Source organism: Bombina bombina, chromosome 8 (genome assembly GCF_027579735.1).
Source record: "Bombina bombina isolate aBomBom1 chromosome 8, aBomBom1.pri, whole genome shotgun sequence".
In the NCBI taxonomy this organism is placed as follows: Eukaryota; Metazoa; Chordata; class Amphibia; order Anura; family Bombinatoridae; genus Bombina; species Bombina bombina.
In genome coordinates this window covers 188003907-188016460 of record NC_069506.1, presented here as the reverse complement: position 1 = coordinate 188016460, position 12554 = coordinate 188003907, and the positions used below count along the sequence as shown (strand labels likewise).

The 12554-nt window shown below is 42.1% G+C and overlaps 1 protein-coding gene across 1 annotated transcript in view; it reads left to right on the top strand.

Moving 5' to 3' along the window:
* LOC128638676 (kinesin-like protein KIF18B) overlaps positions 1-12554 on the top strand; it is a 258121-nt gene that overhangs the window by 226791 nt on the left and 18776 nt on the right. The window lies entirely within an intron of this gene.

Below are 12554 nucleotides of genomic sequence, written 5' to 3'. Positions count from 1 at the left end.
CCATTGGGAGACATGGGTGAGCATGGCACCCTCATAGTATTTTACTATCGAGGGAGAGCCCAGACCTCCCTGTGACCGAGGCAACTGTAATATTCTCTGCGCCACCCTTGGGGGTTTACCCTGCCAGATGTGCTTAGTAACCTCGCTCTGAAACTGTAGTAAGATATGCCTGGGAACTTTGATTGGTAGACATCGGAATAAATATGTGAGTCGAGGAAGGAAGGACATTTTTAGGGCAGCGATTCGTCCAAGCCAAGAAACCTGGGAAAGGTTCCACTTCTCGTTAAGGGAACGAAGGTCTGACAATAGGGGGAGGTAGTTGTCCCTGATGACCAGAGGGAAGTCGTTGGACAGTCTAACTCCTAAGTGGGTCACTGAGGATTCCGACCATTTATACGGGTATTTAATCTTTAAGGGGGCAATGTACGAATTCTGAAAGCCTTGGGTGTAGATCTCAGTTTTAGAGATATTAAGTTTATAATGAGAGTGAGCACCAAACTCCCTGACTAATAGTAGGAGTCTAGGCAGGGTGGTCGCGAGGTCTGACGAGAACAGGGTAATGTCGTCAGCAAATAGAGCTATGTTGTGTTTCGTGCCACATAGGGTGATGCCACTCATGTGTGGGTCAAGTCTGATTTTTTCTGCCAACGGCTCAATGGCCAGTGCGAAAAGGAGGGGCGATAGGGGGCAGCCCTGCCTAGTCCCGTTGGAAATCTGAAAGGGGGGAGTTTGGAAGCCGACACCCCTTACCGAAGCGGAGGGAGTAGAGTATAAAGCTTTAATTGCGCCCAACAGGGAACTTGGGAACTTAAGGGTGTTAAGTACTTCCCAGAGGAATCGCCATCTCACCCGATCAAAGGCCTTTTCTGCATCTAATGATATGATTGCTACGGGTTTGTTCATACTGGAAGACAGGGCCATAATATTTAAGAGACGTCTGGTGTTATCCGGGCCCTCCCTTTTAGGGATAAATCCCACCTGATCTGGGTTGATCAGAGAGGGGAGAAGGTTGGCAATACGATTGGCTAAGATTTTGGAGAAAAATTTAATATCAGTATTGATTAGTGAGATTGGCCTGTAGCTGGAGCAGAGGGAGGGATCTTTACCAGGTTTTAGTATAGTTACAATGGTGGCTACAAGGAATTCACTCTTGAATTTACCCTCTTCTCTAGCTAGATTAAAGAGTCTAAGGAGTAGGGGGGAGATTTCTTGGTTATAGGTTTTATAGAAGTGTACTGGGAAGCCATCCGGTCCAGGTGATTTGAATGATTTAGAATTTTTAATAACTTGTTGAACTTCTCTAAGAGAGAATGGTAAATTTAGAGTATCACTTTGATCGGGTGAGAGGGATGGAAGATTTAGAGATTTTAAATATTCACGAATGGAATCTTCCGGGGTTACGGGGGGGTTCTCGGATTTTTCAATATTATATAGTTTAGAGTAAAATTCAGCAAAAGATTCCCCTATGTGCGAGGGGATTTTAAGGAGAGAGCCTTCCCTGACAATACCATGTATACGTGAAATACTAGTCCTATTCCTGAGTTTCCTGGCTAAAAGGGTGTCCGCCCTATTGCCCTTATAAAAGTAAAGTTGCTTGAGTTTGGTTAGGTTATTCTGTGTTCTCCGAAGTTCTAGTTGGGAAATGTGGTTTTTAATATCAATTATTTGGGCCGTTAGGGGGGCAGTGGGTTTAGTTCTATTTTGGCCTTCAAGTTCTCTGAGCTTAATGTGAGACTGAGCCAGCGAGAGACCCGCTTGCCTTCTAAGTTTGGCTTGTTCAGATATCATGAAGCCTCTTATGGTTGCTTTAGCAGCTCCCCATAGGGTATCATCAGCTACCTGTGCCTGGTCATTAACTTTAAGGAAATGCCCTATTTCCGTGCGTAGTTTCTCCCTGAAAGGGATATCCTGTAGTAAGTGGTGGGGCATGCGACAGGAGGGTCTAGAGTGGGTGGTATTGGTAGAGATGAGGTCAGTGATAACGCAGTCATGGTCTGACCAATGACAGATTTGGATGGACGCGTTAGTCACTAGGTCTAGAGAGTCTGCTGTGGAGAATATGTAGTCGAGGCGTGAGTATTGTCGGTGTGAGTGTGAATAGTGCGTGTAGTCTCGATCTTGAGTGTGGATAGACCTCCAAATATCAAACAGTCCTGATCCCGTCATGAGGGTACGGAAGTTTGCTGCCAGTCGTTCGTTAGGAGAGAGGGCCCCAGCCTTGTCAGGAGCTGTCCTGTCTAATCTGGGTTCCCAGGTCATATTGAAATCGCCCGAGATAATAACCCTGCCTTGTTGATGTTGAGAAATGATATGAAGTATGTGTTTGAGGCACTTAGGTTGATGAGTGTTGGGTAGGTAAACTGATGCAAGTGTGTAGAGCACATGATTAATGTTACAAATTAGAATTATGCATCTGGCTTGTGGATCTTTAACAGTCAAGATTGGTTCAATGGCTAGCCTCCTGTGAAGGAGGATTGCAGTACCCCTAGCTTTTTTTGTGAATGGAGCGTACTCAATATGTGTATAATCTCTAGAGGAGAGTCTAATCTGTTCGTCTTTGAGCCAATGAGTCTCCTGTAGGAACACCACATCAGGGTTGTGGTGTTTCAGAGAGCGCAGTAAAAGACTTCTCTTAAAGGGAGTATTAAGTCCTCTTACATTTTGAGTAAGAAACCTCAAAGGAGAGCCTGTCATAGATAGTAATGATTAAGAATTGTAGGGAAGGAGGAAGAGGTTCTGGGTCAGGGGGACAGAAAGGGGGAGAGAGAAAGGGAGGGTAAGTAAGTAGGTAAGAAGGGCACTAGGAAGTGCCTCTGGAGTGGTGGAAGTAGTCCACCGCAGATGAGCCCTAGAGTGGGCTTCAGTTGGGGGGTCGAGAACAGAACTCCGGAGCTAGCACAACGGAGTAGGAACGTCAGCCCCGCTCTAAGAATAATTTTATCAGAGTATAAAGTGCTTAAACCTTAATAAACATAAAACAGCAAGTAGCATAACTTATCATAACTTATTATATATAACTTATTCCATAAGTAAACAATTTAACATATCAAAAGGTCTCCCTACAGCCCCATCTTGGCAGAGATGTAGGCCAGGTAGCGAGAACCACCAGGAGAGACCCCAGGGTCAACTAACTTCTGAGCCAGGACTCATGATTTCCGCAAAAATCTATTCGGTGGACTCAGAGTGTCCCATAGGAGGCTGTGAATGTTGTGTCTTAGGCCTTTTTATTCTCTGTTCTTTTGTCGACCATTCAGGGGCTGAGGCTCTCAGGGCATTTTGGGGTTGAGCCCGGGTATTGAGAGGGTCCACAAGAAGACCCCATGAGGCCAGTAGTGTTGTACCCTGAGATGGTGTAGTGACGGTTATGGTTTGGTTGTCCTTGGTGATTATGAGCCTAGTTGAGAACCCCCAGCGGTATCGGTAATTAGCCTTGCGCAAAGCAGTGGTCACTGAATGGAAGTGTCGACGTTGCTGAAGAGTATGTGCAGAAAGGTCAGGTAAGATCTGTATCCCCTCAAATCTACTACTTAAACTTGGTTTACGGTAAGCAGCCTGAAGGAGGCGATCTTTATATAAATAACTGTGAAAGCACACCACAATGTCTCTCGGCTTGTCGGAGCTCACTGATCTGGGGCGCAATGCTCTGTGCGCTCTCTCCATTGTGCTAGTTAGGCCTTCAGGGGTGCCTATGAGCTCTTTGAAGAGGTCTTGCAGGTAGCCTTGGATATCCGCTGAGGTCACTGTTTCCGGAACCCCTCTAAATCTGATATTACTTCGTCTCGATCTGTCTTCCATGTCAGCTAATTTGGATTCTAGCTGCGAGATCTGCTCAGCAAGATTTTCAGCGTAGGCCAGGATGTTGGATTGGTCCACAGCCTGATCATCTTGCTTACGCTCCAGAGCATCAACTCTGTCACCAATTTCCGAAATTTCCTTCTTGAGCTCCGCAGAACTGCGCTGAATTTCTTGGGTGATGGACTTGGTCTGAATGGCTAGAAGTTTCTTAAGTGATGATTCTGTGATATAATGTTGGGAAGAAGATGCAGAATGTTGACTAGATTGGGACTCTTCGTCTTGGGAGTCCTGTTCGCTCATCTCACCTCCTGGTTGGGGTGGGGGTTCCTTGGTTATGTGGGTGAAGTGATCAAAGACTGTTTTCCTAGGTTTGGGGTTGGATTTTGAATGCTTCTTTATCATGTGAGGCATCTTATATGCAGATAGGCAGATATCCAGCGGAAACAATAGGCAGTCTCTGGGGGCCCAAGATAGTGTCCTGCTGTTTTGGAGGGAATTCAAAGGTTATACATACTAAAGCAAAGCACTTAATTTACATGACACCTGTCTCGTAGTTAGAGCGGGGCTGAGTCACATTTAAAGAGGAAGAGTTACATTAGTACAGATATGTGTTGCAGCTACCCAAGTCCCCCACCTCAGGGAAAGAGGGATACGACCCGAAGGAAGGAAAAAAGGAAGTTGGAGGTGACCCACCCGGACTGGCCGGGCGGGAGCGGGGAGGTGAGGGGTTAAATAGCAACAGTCAGAAAAAAAAAAAGAAAAAAAAAAGAAAGAAAAAACAGATATGTCACAAATAGTTATACACAGGGCCTGTGGATGAAGATACAGCTGTTATATGGGGTTACTGAGAGCAATAAAACAATAAACAAGACCCCGGAGGGGTAGAGAAAAACAGCTAGTTAAGGGTTATAGTGAAGCCTGTGGAAGGAAAGAGTTGTTATTAAATGACATTACACCATAGGCATTACGCCTAAGGACAATTGCACTGACGCAGCAGCCTTTCACATTTGTTCTGATGTTAAAAGTCCAGATTTTAGTTCCAGAATTTTCAAAAAGAAAAGAAAAAAAAAAGTTGGAGTGACAGTGAAGTGGCAATGGCAGAGTCATCCAGGTTAGCTGGCAGTGTTAGAAATGGTGCCAGGCATTAATTAGGGATGAAATCAGTTATCTTCCTCCCCAAATATAGAATGCGAGGGGATAAGGGTCTCTAGCGTGATACAGGATAATCCTGCTCTATTTCTTTGTAGGTTGCCAGATGGGGGATACAGCCATAAGGTGAACAGGGGTTAGTTGAGATATGCTGCAGCAAGTATGTCTGGAATATATATCTCCTTGGGCAGGGAGCAGGGTATTTATAACTATAAAAAAGGCACCTGAGGTAAAAAGGGGACTGTTTCTTTCAATTTCTCCCCACTGTATGAGTGCGGGAGAGAATAGGATTGTAGCAGTAACAGGTATGTAGGGGCTGAGGCCTGCAAAACGGAGGAACGGATACTTTGGTGCACAAAACAAGATTTGAGTAAAAGTTCCTTACCCTGTCTGGAAGCTGGTCAGTGCTGTAATGTAGGCTCAACAGAGAAGAGTTCTCCCTCCTGTTGGTGTGAGACACCGGTTACTGCGGGTGAGAGGGGTCTTCTGGGCCCAAGATGGCGGATATTCGCGCCCTTTTTAGCTTTCCCCCCTGGATGGTGTGCGAGGGGTCCGACAGAGGCAGAGGTCCCCGGCCAGACTAGCCAGGACCTCCGTGTCAGCAGCTGTAAGCAGGTAGGGTTAGATGAGCGCTCCGGTGCTGGATCTGAGTGCTCCGAAAGCGTTGAGGCCCTCCGGAACCTCCGAGCAGGGTGCTCGAGTAGAGAGTAGGCTCCCAGGATGAGGCGGTACCTCCGCTAGCGCGCTCCGGAGCGGATCCCCGGCCCTCCGGAGCGGTAACAAGCGGGTACGAGCAGCGGCAAACAGGAGAGGTAACGTACCCCAGCAGACCCTCCGGAGTGGAGCCCCAACCCTCCGGAACAATGGGTACAGGTACAAACTGGAGAGGGGTTCGCTGGGATCGGTCTTCGCCGGCTAGGCAGTAGCAGTTGGGTGCAGGCTGCAGGAGGAGGAAGGGTGGTCCTAGGTTGAGGTGGTGGGACCCGGAGTGGATCCCCAATCCTCCGGTAGGGAAATAACAGAGCCTGATCTTTCTTCAGGTATAGGAGGCCCAACACCCAGCTCAGTAATTGCTCCGCTCCTGGGAGACTTCTGTAAAATGGCGGATCGCTCCAAATTTGTTAGTCGTTTGAGGGTGATCTCCTGCTATATTACTTAGTCGTGACCGGTATTATGGCCTCAGGGGTGTTTAAAGGCCTTTGGAGTGACCTTCCGGCCCGGAGTAGGCCGCAGCCTCGGACTTTCCCAGTTTTCCTCTGGTACTCAGGTCCGGATCGGGAACCACCTTCTAAAAGGATGAAATTTGCAGGGTAAATTCGGGTGTGCAGGCTAAGGATACTACCCTGTGCTTAAGGATGGCCTTGCTGGACTTATCAAAATAGCTTTTTTGTCAGTTTTTAATCCGTTTTATCAGGAGCTCCTCACAAACACTTCTGCATCGATGGCTGGCTAGCTCCGCCCCCTAAAGCCCATCATTTTACTGTTTTCAGAAAAAGAAATGAGGCTTTTACAGAAAAGAATACTGTTCCTACAGTCAAACAAGGTGGAGATTTACTGATGTTTTGAGGTTGCTTTGCTGCTTCAGGCACTGGATATCTTGACTGTGTGCATGGCATTATGAAATCTGAAGACTACCAAAGAATTCTGTGGTGCAATGTAGGGCCCAGTGTCGGAAAGTTAGGTCTCCGTCAGAGGTCATGGGTCTTACAGCAGGACAATGACCCAAAGCACACGTCAAAAAGCACCCAGAAATAGTTTAAGACAAAGGGCTGGAGAGTACTAAATTGACAAGCATTGAGTCCAGATCTCAATCCCATAGAGTACATGTGGAGAGATCTCAAAACGGCAGTTGGGAAAAGGAACCCTTCCAATCTGAGAGACCTGGAGCAGTTGGTGAAAGAGTGGTCCAAAATTCCAGTAGAGAGGTGTAAGAAACTCATTGATGGTTACAGGAAGCGATTGATTTCCAGGGGGCGTGCTACCAAATATTGAATTGAGGGTGCCAATAATTTTGTCCAGTCCATTTTTAGAGCTTTGCGTGGAAGGTGTAATTTTCTTTGGTGGGGGGGGGGGGTTCTCAATTTTTTTGTGTCATACCAATACAAACAAAAAAAATAAACATGAGAATGCCTAAACATTGGTAATTGCAACAATTTTCTGGGCGACTAGGTGCATTATCTGACAGAAATGCAGGGGTGCCAATATTTTTGGCCATGACTGTGTGTGTATATGTGTGTGTGTGTATTTTTATATATATATATATATATATATATATATATATATATATATATATATATATATATATATAATACCGTCCTCTTTACTGTGTTACTCTCCTTAGGGACAGCTGCCTGGGTGCAAAGATAATTCAAATATTCCTTGCAAATAAATGCACTCTCAGGCCTTTTTCAAGTGAACAATCAAAGCTTTCTTTAATGAAACGTTTTCGGGGATGTTTTCCCCTTCATCAGCATGACAAAATGTGACAAAGCAAACAAATTTATACACGTGTATATACAACAAACAATTCCCACCTGTGTTAAATCAGTGAAAGTGCGGCAAAAACTATCCGTGGAACGCATAACTTGCGTTCCACCATTGCTAACCCGGAAGTGTCTACTTCTACTACATCCGGTAGGTTACGTCAAATATTATACACCTTTTTAGTATGTATGTATTATTTAAATCAGGGGTGTCCAAACTTTGCTCTCCAGAGGTTTTGGAACTACATTTCCAATGATGCTCAGCCAGCATTTTATCTAGCTGAGCATCATGGGAAATGTAGTTCCAAAACCTCTGGAGAGCAAAGTTTGGACACCCCTGATTTAAATCATATGTGTCAATGTTATGCATCAAATTCATATTATTACTATATACATGTGCTACTTATTCTTTTGCATCCCCTCGATGCTTAAATAAATAAATACTTGTAGTGCACTATCGGTGTTATCATTTCCTACTTATGTTTGTCACTTATATTACGTTAATTATCTCTAAACAACACACTACTTGTACCCCGCTCTTATCATTTTTTGTAACACTGATAGGGTCTCTGTTTTTTTCATTGTGATGAATATACTTACTACGCTGATTGTGTTGCGTGTTTTGTTATTCTGGTGGTCATGGTAACATCCTTCTGCCGGAACTATTTGGCGTAGGGATCCTACGTTGTACTATTTTTTATGGCGCTATGTTGTTATGCATATGTTCCGTTCTTATTCTCAGTATAGGTGCTGTGTTCATACTAATATTGTTCTATCAATCTGACCCACATATACTAATCTAGTTACAACTTTCATACACCACTTTGCACTATATATATCATGTATATATTGACACAAATTAAAAATGGAAAAAATAAAAGCGCTCATATAGATTGGAGACACACTACGAGGCATGGCCAGTGGTAAACCCTAGTATGCTTTGGTAGTTTGGCGAACTTGTCCCCAGTGGGGGTGAGCTATCTAACATACACCAAAAACCTGAGTAGGAGGGAGACACCTAGGTGCCACCCACCACTCAGGATACAAGTGGTCCACGAAGGCAAATTGCGCTTCTTATACATTTTATCTCCTATATCTATATAAAAATGAGCTGAAGACGAAAAAGATGCAGGTAGTAGGAACGGTTCCTTTCAATGAATGATCACATATAAAAGATAGTGGATGGTGCACACCAAGAAAGAGAAGAAATAGTTCTATAACACCAAGATAAGAGGGGAAGCAAAATAACATAAGAACTGTATAAGAGATACAATTTGAACTCCCAAGACATGATTCTATTCAAACATTTAGTCAATTTATACTTATATCATCAGGGGCCAATCCTGCAGTAGTACATAGTAGCCAATATAGTAGTGCATAATTGTTAGTATGTATACTAGCATTTTATCTGTTACTTTTTATTTTTTCCATTTTTAATTTGTGTCAATATATACATGATATATATAGTGCAAAGTGGTGTATGAAAGTTGTAACTAGATTAGTATATGTGGGTCAGATTAATAGAACAATATTAGTATTAACACAGCACCTATACTGAGAATAAGAACGGAACATATGCATAACAACATAGAGCCCTAAAAAATAGTACAACGTAGGATCCCTACACCACATAGTTCCGGCAGAAGGATGTTACCATGACCACCAGAATAACAAAACACGCAACACAATCAGCGTAGTAAGTATATTCATCACAATGAAAAAAACAGAGACCCGATCAGTGTTACAAAAATGATAAGAGCGGGGTACAAGTAGTGTGTTGTTTAGAGATAATTAACGTAATATAAGTGACAAACATAAGTAGGAAATAATAACACCGATAGTGCGCTACAAGTATTTATTTATTTATTTAAGCATCGAGGGGATGCAAAAGAATAAGTAGCACATGTATATAGTAATAATATGAATTTGATGCATAACATTGACACATGTGATTTAAATAATACATACATACTAAAAAGGTGTATAATATTTGACGTAACCTACCGGATGTAGTAGAAGTAGACACTTCCGGGTTAGGAATGGTGGAACGCAAGGTATGCGTTCCACGGATAGTTTTTGCCGCACTTTCACTGATTTAACACAGGTGGGAATTGTTTGTTGTGTATACACATGTGTATAAATTTGTTTGCTTTGTCACATTTTGGTCATGCTGATGAAGGGGAAAACATCCCCGAAAACGTTTCATTAAAGAAAGCTTTGATTGTTCACTTGAAAAAGGCCTGAGAGTGCATTTATTTGCAAGGAATATATATATATATATATATATATATATATATATATATATATATATATATATATATATATATATATATAAAAAAATTTAAGGTAATTTCCCCTTAATCATTTTTTTTAAATCTATTTGTAATTATGCTTTCTTTTCACACTTTCACATTTATTTTTTTATGCAGGTTGGCATGATAGCGTATGTTACAAACAGGGTCTTTGCTTAGGCCAGATATTTCTATTATTAATGTCACTGCTGGTTTAACTTCCTGATTATCTAGTCTTTTAGCAGAAAAGTAAAAAGTCCAGCACACTGTGGAAATATTGGGTGCAAGCTATAGCAGGGCACTGCACAACCCTGTATCAATATCCAAAGTTCAAAGAATAGCAGCACTCCAACAAGTAATATTTACCAAATCTTTATTGCAGCCAGGAGCACAAAAAACAGCAGCAACGTTCCGGACTACATGTCCTTAATCATGCTATACATATATCACTTCCTCTTTCACCTTATATACCCTAAAGGACACACCAATCTTAAATCAATTAACTCTCAATAAACCACAAACATTTTTAGATTTTTTACATGGCATATGCAGATATCCTAACAATTTAATTAAAATAGCTATATACACAATATCACATCTTCACTTTTTCTAAGCAAAAGAGAAATTAATACAATACACAGTCATTTGGAGAAATCAATATACATCAAAGAACAAAAATTATTTTTAATGTTTTACAGAAATTCAAAATCTTTTAATGTGTAGTAATAACTATTCTTTGAGAATGTCATTTTCATAGAATAGTTATTATTCCTTCCTTGTGTCATAATCCTCCTAAGAAGGAGCGTCTGTTACATAATTTGGACGTGGTCCGTGCTTTGAAGTTCTACTTACAGGCAACTAAGGAAACAACAGAAAAATTTATTTCTCATCGAGAACCCAGAGGTTAATTGGGACTCAGAGCATTCCAGAAGTCTTAGGACTAAATGTCCCAATTTGATAAACAAATCTTTAGTGCTCTTGTCTAAGAGACCACAGGTCCCAGATTTTCCAGTATGAATCTATTCTATTCAAATGTTGGTAGAATCCTCGGTCCATTGAAGCATAAAAGTCTATAGTTTACTTAATATTAGTCATTGCAGTTGAGTTAGCCTGCATCCATTTTCTAGCTATTGAGATTTTAGTGGCAACAAAGATGAAAACAGCCAACTGTTTCTGAGTTTTGGGCATTCGTTGTGGAAAGATATTAAGTAGGGCCACCCCAGGTTCCCTGGAAAGCAGGATCCCCGCCGAACTGCACAGCTGAAACACCTCCTCCCATAGTTTCCCAATCTTCGGGCAAGACCACCAGATATGGAGATCCGAGCCTATTTGTCCACAGTTCCTCCAGCATAGAGGCGAGTGTGATGGAGACATCTGGGCCAGTCTAAATGGAGTATAATGCCTTGCTCTACCATTTTGGCTTGGCTACATCTCCAAGAGTTTTCACAATGGTTCTTTGTGCCCTATTGTCTGTGATCAGAGCTCAGGGTATTGCAGTGTTTCCGTACCTGGGCAACATCTTGGTTCAAGCTTTGTCTTTTCCTTCAAGCAGAATCACGTACCAACCGACTCTTGTTGTTTCTCTTGTAAGGTGTATCCAGTCCACGGATCATCCATTACTTTTGGGATATTCTCCTTCCCAACAGGAAGTTGCAAGAGGATCACCCACAGCAGAGCTGCTATATAGCTCCTCCCCTAACTGCCATATCCAGTCATTCTCTTGCAACTCTCAACAAGCATGGAGGTAGTAAGAGAGAAGTGGTGTAACGTAGTTGTTTTTTTTTTTCTTCAATCAAAAGTTTGTTATTTTTAAATGGTACCGGAGTTGTACTATTTTGTCCCAGGCAGAAAATAGAAGAAGAATCTGCCTGTGATTTCTATGATCTTAGCAGGTTGTAACTAAGATCCATTGCTGTTCTCACACATGACTGAAGAGAGAGGTAACTTCAGCGGGGGAATGGCGTGCAGGTTATCCTGCTATGAGGTATGTGCAGTTAAAAATTTTTCTAGAAGATGTGAATGCTAGAAAATGCTGCTGATACCAGATTTATGTAAGGTAAGCCTGAATACAGTGATTTGTATCATGCTTACTTTCTGAGGTAATACTCTTATAGATTTGCAATATAAAACATTTGCTGGCATGTTTAAATGTTTTTATATATACTTTGGTGATAAAACTTTATTGGGGCCTAGTTTTTTTCCACATGGCTGGCTTAAATTTGCCTAGAAACAGTTTCCTGAGGCTTTCCACTGTGTTACTATGAGTGGGAGGGGCCTAATTTAGCGCTCTTTTGCGCAGTAACTTTTACAGACTGAGACATCCAGCTTCCTCCAGGAGTCCCCTGAATGCTATAGGACCTCTCTCAAGGGCTCTTAGGCTTTCCAAAATCGTTTGTTGGGGAAGGTAGGCCCACAGCAAGGCTGTGGCAGTTTGGTGTGACTGTTAAAAAAAAAGGTCTATCGTTTTTTTGATCCGTTTTTTGAACTAAGGGGTTAATCATCCATTTGCAAGTGGGTGCAATGCTCTGTTAGCTTATTATACACACTGTAAAAATTTCGTTTGATTTACTGCTTTTTTTCACTGTTTTTCAAATTCGGACAAAATTTGTTTCTCTTAAAGGCACAGTACCGTTTTTATTTTTTGCTTGTTAACTTGATTTAAAGTGTTTTCCAAGCTTGCTGGTCTCATTGCTAGTCTGTTTAAACATGTCTGACATAGAGGAAACTCCTTATTCATTATGTTTAGAAGCCATGGTGGAACCCCCTCTTAGAATGTGTACCAAATGTACTGATTTCACTTTAAGTAATAAAGATCATATTCTGTCTTTAAAAAATT